The following is an 8,331-nucleotide window of genomic DNA, read 5'->3' as shown; positions in this document are numbered from 1 at the left end:
GTTCTGTTAAGACAAAAGGACATATGACACTTCCTTCTCCTCGTATGAGCATAAAAAGCAATAAAAGTATTATTTTACTAAATATCTTATTTACAGAAGAGTTTAATAATGGTTATTTAAATTAACAAAGGCCACACTAAACAAGAAAAGTAAAATAATTCCAAGTTCAGGTAGTCACATTTTTATAAATAACTTATGCCAACCAATTTGATATAGATTGCTTTATAAATATAGTCAAACTAAAATTCAACTGAACTAGTAAATATTTATTGGGCACCTATATGTGTGCAATAGAGAAAAATCATGAGTCAACCATCTAGTACACACATAAACAAATGGCTTCCTGTCATTTCCTGTCAAACAGAACATAATTACAATCATATAAGTTATGTTGACACTGACACATTTATGCCAGTAAGAAACCCACACGGGGATCCCTCTAATATTATCAAACGTTTTGGGCCCTAAGTGCCAAACACGAAGTGCTTTGTGTGCATCATCACTTCTAATTCTCACAACCGACCACGAGAGAAGCATTTCCAACCCCACTGCTCACGGTGGGGGGGGGGGGTCCCAGAAAGGTTTCATGATCTTACAGTCAGAAACTCAGAGAACAGAGGACTAATGCACAATTGGAAAGCAAATTGGAAGAAAAGGAGTCCCCTAAGAATGGAAAGGAAGTGATGCAGTTGCAGCTGCAGAAAGGCACCCTTTCCCAATCCCACCCCCCTAGGGTTCTGTCGCGCCTTTGTCGACACTGGAGGCCACGTCCTAGCTCAGCAGCTCAACTCTACTGTTTGACGTTAAAGGAAAAAACATACCTGAGGTGAGAGAAACTTTTCAATGCGTTTGGCTATAAAGCTTTCTCCAATATGGAGTTGACAGATGGTCTGTCCCTAGGATTTCTTTTAAATAACTGAGAGAGCAAACGGCGGAGATCATAGGAATAATGCAAAGACACCGGTGGAAAACATCCAGATATGATCTTCAGTACCAGGTTTTTCAAACTGCCAGCTTCAAACTAAAATCCAGAAAATATAGATCAACATATGTGAAACATACATAAACTGAAACTGAGAATATCAACAACAGGAAATAGTTATTTTCCTACCAATACAGAATAGAAATATAATCCTTTTCCAAAAATGTAGACTATGTTCCCAACAGCAAAGTTTAGTTACCTATAAACGTATTTCAAGGATAATATCAGCCCTCAAAAACTGAAATGTTATAACTTGCTATGCGTAATTTTTTATTTAAAATACTCAAAGATGGAATATATGTATTAGACAGTTTATAAACAATTACAATAATCAAGATAGTAAAAGATTATGCCTAAGAGGCAGCAAAATTTGAGACAAAGAATGACAAGGGCCAGGGAAATCACCTGGTGGTCTTCACTCAAGATCTGGCTCCCTGTGCCTCCGTTACAATGGCTAGAGTAAGAAGTTAACTACAGAACTAAAAGTATTTCGGGGAAGTATAATAAATAAGACTACTAATTACCTTCCTTTTAGACAAACTTACTACTATTAGTGTGTGTGTGTGTGTGTGTGTGTGTGTGTGTGTGTGTGTGTGTGTGTGTGTGATGCTCCTAAAAGCTATAGAATCAGCATGTGGAAAATATTCCAAGGAGAGTACAAGTTCTAATAGGAATACATATTTTAGGATTAAGTACAATGTAAACTCTAACTGAAGTAAAAACAAAACAGAGGCAGGGCAGTTTAAAATCTAAAGAGGCCAAGCATAGTGGCTCATGCCTGTAATCCCAACACTTTGGGAGGCAGAGGCGAGAGGATTGCCTGAACCCACAGGTTCAAAACCAGCCTGGGCAACATGGCGAGACCTCATCTCTACAATGAATCAAAAAATTAACTAGGAATGGTGGTGCATACTTGTAATTCCAGCTACTTGGAAGGCTGAAGTGGAAGGATTACCTGATCCCAGCAAGTGGAGGCTACAGAGGCCATGAGGGTGCCACTGCACTCCAGCTTGGGTGGTAGAGTGAGATTCCAACTCAAAAAAAAAAACTAAAACTAAAGAGTTCGTTTCAAAAGAAGTTAATATTAAGTTTTTTATATCTCTGCTAAAATAGTATAGAGCAGTTTTACAATGTCAATCTCTTCTTAGTATGCTCATCAAGAAAATAAAATACACTATAAATTACGCACCAGTGATTAAAAGAGTTCTATTAAACATTGAGTTTTCCTAAATGGCATATAACTTCTAAAAACTGAAGCAGATTCAACCTTACAGGAATGTCTGTACACCTAAATAGGAATCCTAAATGCAGAAAAGATAAGGTTCTCTATTCCCTTATTCCAAAGAACTTACATTGATCTCTTAATTGACACATTCTTTATTTTTTTTTAAAAAAAGGTCGGTTTCCTACGTTTTCTTCTACGATTCTTATAGTTTGAGGTTTTACATTTAGGCCTTTCATCCATTTAGAGTTGATTTTTGCGTATGGGAATAGGTAGGGGTCCTGTTTCAGTCTCCTGCATGTGGTTAGGCAGTTTTCACAGCACCATTTACAGAATAGGTTCTCCTCTCCACAATGGTTGTTGGTGGAGGCTTTGTCAAAGATAAGTTGGTTGAGAAATTGAGGTTTTGCTTCCAGAAACTCTATCCTGTTTCATTGGTCTATATGACTGTTCTTGCACCAATACCAGGCTGTTTTGATTATTGTGGCTTTATAGTAGAGTTTGAAGTCTGGAAATGTGATACTTCCCTCTTTGTTTATTTTGCTAAAGATTATTATGGCCATTTGTGGTCTTTTTATGTTTCCACATGAATTTCTGTATTGTTGTTTCCAGGTCTGAGAAAAAAGATTTTGGTAATTTAATGGATATTGTGTTAAATCTGTAGATTGCCTTTGGTAGAATGGACATCTTAACAATGTTAATTCTTCCAATCCATGAGCATGGAATATTTTTCCATTTCTTTGTGTCTTCTTTGGTTTCTTTGAGCAGGGTTTTGTAGTTTTCATTGTAAAGGTAGGAAACACCCTTAGGGAAATTGGAATAAGCAACAAATGCCTGATCAATTCTCCAAAAGTGCATGCCATAAAAGGTTAGATAGACAAATGGGACCTCATCACACTTAAAAGTTTCTGCAAAGCAAAAGAAACCATCAAGAGAGCAGAGAGAAAGCACACAGAATGGAAAAAAATATTTGCCAACTGTAAATCTGACAAAGGCCTAACATCCAGGGTCTAAAAGAACTCAAATGTGTCAAAAGGAAAAAAAATCAAACAAAAATGGGCAAAAGATATGAACAGACACTTCTCAGAAGAAGACATACCAACACCCAACAGATACATAAAAAAATGCTCAACCTCACAAATCATCAAAGAAATGCAAATTAAAACCACACTGGGCCACGCTCAGAGGCTCAGCACTTTGGGAGGCTGAGGCAAGTGGATTGCCTGAGCCTGCGAGTTCACAACCAGCCCAGGCAACTTGGCAAGACCTCGTCTCTATAATAAACAAATGAATAAATAAATAAATTAGCCAGACGTGGTAGCACGGGCTGATAGTTCAGTCAGGATGGCCCTCATCAGTAACTCATGAAACAACAGATGTGGGGAAAAGAGAGCTCTTCTACTCTGTTGGTAGGGGTGTGAACTAATACAACCTCTGTGGAAAACACTGTGGTGATTTCTAAAAGCTCTAAAAATCAACTTTCCAAATGACCCAGCAATCCCCCTTCTGGGAATATACCCGGAGGAACTCAAATCACGCGGTAAAAAAAGATACCTGCACACCCATGTTTATTGCACCATTATTCACAATGGCAAAAACATGGAATCTATTGTGCTGCCTACTGAAAGTGGACTGGATAAAGAAAATGTGGTACATTTACACGATGGAATATTATGCAGCCATAAAAAAATTATAAGCTTCACAGCAACTCGGATGGAATTAGAGACTATAATACTCAGTGATTTATCACAGAAACAAAGATCTGAGTACCACATGTACTCACTCATAAGCGGACCCTGAACATTTGTCATCATACTATAAGCAAGGGATTGGCAGTACTGGGACACTGCCGAGGGGTGGGGGTGGGGGGCACCTTACATCAGTTAGGGTCTGCAAACTTAACCTGTACAATGACCGCCTATGTACCTAACCCTGAACCGTACTCCACATCTTTAAAATAAAAAAAAAAAAACAGGGGGGGAAGGTTGGTAAATTGATTTCACGTGCCTCTAAACAAATGTTATTTAAGAGGAACCAATTCCAATATACAGAAGCAATGATGGCAGACAACGTAGACAAAAAGATTTAAAAAACCAAAACACCGATTTAAACCTAATGTAACTGTGTCACAGAAAACGGCACACTCCTTCAAATACAGATCTGATTACTCCCACTATTCATCACTTTGGCAGCCTGTGCTTCTTCAAAGAAAAGTAAAATCTAAGACAGTACAGCAAAAGAGTATGCAACCATTAAGAATGATGAGGAAACATACTCCCCAGATAACACCAAGCAATAAAAACAGGCTATAAAACTGCTCATACAGTATAATCAATGTGGGGAGGGAAAAAACAAAATTCATTTTACAAACTGGTCTACAATAAATCCTGGGGGAAACAACAAAACAGTACAGGCAGCAATACTGGCTAAAAGAATCACTTGTGATATGTATTTACTTTGTATTTTTATGTATCACCCGAAGATTTGTGTACTGAAAATACATTAGTATTTAATCAGTAGGGGAAGTATGTTAGCCACATTCCACTCCAAAACCCTTCTTTAAGATTAAATCTACTTAGGATGAGACTCTCCCTCTTTGGTGTGTTACATATTATTTCAAAAAAGTCTCAAAAGTAAAAATTTTAAATATTCTGAATTAGTGAATATTTAAATTGATAAAATTCATTAATGAGAATGTTGACCAAAGTTCTTTAAATAACTTCACTTCTACTTGAGAATTTGCTAAAATGAAACTGGTAAAATTTGTTGAGCTAAAACATCAAATTCATAGTAAATTTAACATAAAGAAGAGAGCAAAATTTTTTCCCTATCAGAAACAATTTTCTGGGCCCAGTGTGGTGGCTTACGCCTGTAATCCTAGCACTTTGGGAGACTGAGGCAGGAGGATTGCTTGAGTCCAGGAGTTCGACACCAGCCTGGACAACATGGCAAGGCACCATCTCTACAAAAAGTCCAAAAGTTAGCGAGGCATGGTGGCATGCACCTATAGTCCCAGATACTCAGAAGGCTGATGCAAAAAGATCACCTGAGCCAGGATGTTGAGGCTGTGGTGAAGCGTGATCATGCCACTGCACTCCAGCCTGGGAGACAGAGAGACCTTCATTCAAAAGAAACAATTTTTTTTTTAAAGTATGAAATATATTAGCATATAACAATAGATATATTACATGTGCATGTATGATAATAAAAATAAATGTATACTTCAGAAGAGATGAGAGATTTAAAAACTGACTTACAGAGGAATTTCTGGTATAAGAAAGTTATGAGAAAGATAATTCAATTTTAAAAAATAATGGAAATGTTATAGTCACTTTTGATACAACTTTAAAAACACTTCAGAAACTTCTACTTACTGCATGTTTTAGTGTACACATCTCGTACAGGACACATCTCAGAGCCCAAATGTCACTAGAGAAGGTAAAAATGAGAAAGTTCCTGTATCAGAATGTACCTTAAAATTTTTTTATTTAAGGGAAACAAACAGCATGACAATGTTTTAGAAAACTATGTGCTTCAGGAAACACTGCCTTTAAAACTAAAAATTTCAACCGTTAACCAAATGACAAAATCAGCTGCTCCAGATACGAAAATTAATGGTTGCCCAAGCAACCACTTTAAAGTTTAATTCAAGAAATTTAAAGGCCAGGCGCAGTTGCTCATGCTTGTAATTCCAGCATTTTGGGAGGTGGAGGAGAGAGGATTGCCTGAACCCAGAGGTTCGAGACCAGCCTAGGCAACTTGGTGAGACTTCATTTCTATAACAAATTTGTTTAAAAAAATTAGCCAGATATGGTGGCACATGCCTGTAGTTCCAGCTACTTGGAAGGCTGAAGCGGAAGGATCACCTGAGTTCAGTAGGTAGAGGCTGCAGTGGCCTTGAGTATGCCATTGCACTCCAGCCTGGGTGGCAGACTGAGACTCTAACTCAAACAAAAAAGAAAGAAAGAACTTTAATACTTAAATGAACAATATCAAAAATTTTCATGTACATTTTACTTCATAAAAGTCAAACTGCTTTTTTCAATTATTTGCAAAATATTATGATTTTTTAAAGAATTATAAAAACAAAATGCTATGTTAATGAACATGACAAAAATATCAATTTACTAAAATTAAATCTGAAAGAAACCTGTAACAGCCAACCGATCAATGTTTGTTGGCTGGGAGTTTCCAGTTGGAAAGAGGTAGATTCGTAGGGTGGGTAGATTGAACAGCAGGCCTTTTCCCACCCACGTGAACAGACCGTGAGCCACAGCACTGTCAGTGCTCAGGCGCGTGGGCATGGGGCCACATGCCTGTGCGAATACTGGTTGCACCTCTTACTAGACTGAGGGATTGTTTGGTTTTGGTTTTTTTTTGAGTTGGAGTCTCACTCTGTCACCCAGACTGGAGTGCAGTGGCCGCTACCGGCCACCACAGCCTTGACCTACTGGGCTCTGGCGATCCTCCCGCTTCAGCCTTCCAAGTACCTGAAACTATAGGCGCGCACCACCACGCCCGGCTAATTTTTTTGATTTACTGTAGAGATGAGGTCTCGCCAAGTTGGCCAGGCGGGTCTTGAACCCGCGGGCTCAGGCAATTTACTCACCTCGGCCTCCCAAAGCACGGGGTTACAGGCTGAGCCACCGAGCCCGGTGACTGAGGGATTTCAAAGAAGTTACTGAATCCCTCTGCATTTGCTTTCTTTATAAGAAAAGGAGGAATGGAGTCAGGTGAGGTGGCTCATGCCTTTAATCCCAGCACTTTGGAAGGCTGAAGAGAGAAGACTGCCTGAGCTCAGGGGTTCAAGACCAACCTGAGCAGCACAGCGAGACCTCATCTCTACAATAAATAAAAAAAATTAGCTGGGCATGGTGGCGCACACTTGTGGTTCCAGCTACTTGGAAGGCTGAGGCAGAAGGATCACCTGAGCCCAGCAGGTCGAGGTTGCGGTGGCCATGAGCATGCCACTGCACTCCAGCCTGGGTGAAAGAGTGAGACTCTGACTCAAAAGAAAAGAAAAGGAGGAGTAAGTAATACCTACATCTCCCAAAATTATTATGAAGACTAACAGTTAATACACAGAATTCAAAATATTGCTTGGCATATAGGAAGTGTTCAGTAAATGTTAACATTAATTCAATAGAAAGTGACTATTTCAAAGAGAAAGACCAAAGAAAGCACTCTACTTTCAATTGTAACTTAAATAATAAAGTGATTCTATAGTTCCTTCAGCAAGATAGTCAAATAACCTTTTTATAATTCCTTTCATCATATATTAACAAATTATTTTTATATATACGTATGTTTACATATGTGAACTAATAATGATTTTTAGAATAATATTCTGAAGGTTAATAAACATTACAAAAGGATTCAAATGAAGACATCATAACATACCTTTTATTATTGTACGGTTTGTTTTCGCAGATTTCAGGTGACAAGTAGTATGGGGTCCATATGCAAGTTCGAGCCAGCTCTATAGTACTAGAACAAAAGCAAACAATATTGGAGAACTCAAGCCACAGTCATGGACCACATTAGCATTTTGGCAAACAACTGACCGCATATACGAACAGCAGTGGTCCCACAGATCAAAATGCAGCTGAAAATTTCCTATCGCCTAGCAACATCATGGCCATCATAACACTGTAGAGCAATTACTGTATTTCTCTATAAATCTAGTGGAGCCTAAAGCAAGTGCCCTATACAGGCATACCATTTTTTGCCTCTTGCATTGTGCCTTTTCCAGGTATAGATATGTTTAGATACACAAATACTGCCTACTATGTTACAGTTGTCTACAGCACTCAGTGTAGAACATGCTGTACAGGTTTGGAGCCCAGGATACAGCCTATAGTCTACGTGTGTATTAGGCTATGACATTCAGGTTTGGGTAAGTACACTCTGCGATGTTCACCTAACAATGTATTTCTAAGGATGTATTCCCATCATTAAATGACACACGAATGTTCTTAAGGATACCATAAATTACCACATACACATCAAGGGCAAAAGTTTCACTGAAGACATTATACCAAAGTTTAAAATTGATATGTTACCTATTAAGAACTCTAGCAATTCCAAAATCTCCAAGCTGTACTGTTCCATCTTTGGTTAAAAATAT

At 38.4% G+C, this 8,331-nt stretch overlaps 1 long non-coding RNA gene across 1 annotated transcript; it reads right to left on the bottom strand.

The window, feature by feature from the left end:
- Positions 1–844: 844 nt before the first annotated feature.
- LOC103266848 lies at positions 845–8,327 on the bottom strand. Its single transcript, XR_504724.1, has 4 exons — positions 8,267–8,327; positions 7,605–7,691; positions 5,579–5,633; positions 845–1,021 (listed from the first exon to the last, which is right to left on the bottom strand). It is a non-coding gene; the product is annotated as an uncharacterized LOC103266848 (long non-coding RNA).
- Between the last annotated feature and the right edge of the window lie 4 nt (positions 8,328–8,331).

The sequence above is a fragment of the Carlito syrichta genome, unplaced genomic scaffold (assembly GCF_000164805.1).
Source record: "Carlito syrichta isolate Samal-C Ts95f unplaced genomic scaffold, Tarsius_syrichta-2.0.1 Scaffold24194, whole genome shotgun sequence".
NCBI classification, from domain to species: Eukaryota; Metazoa; Chordata; class Mammalia; order Primates; family Tarsiidae; genus Carlito; species Carlito syrichta.
Note: the sequence above shows the minus strand (reverse complement) of the source record. Positions and strands in the feature narration are given on the sequence as shown.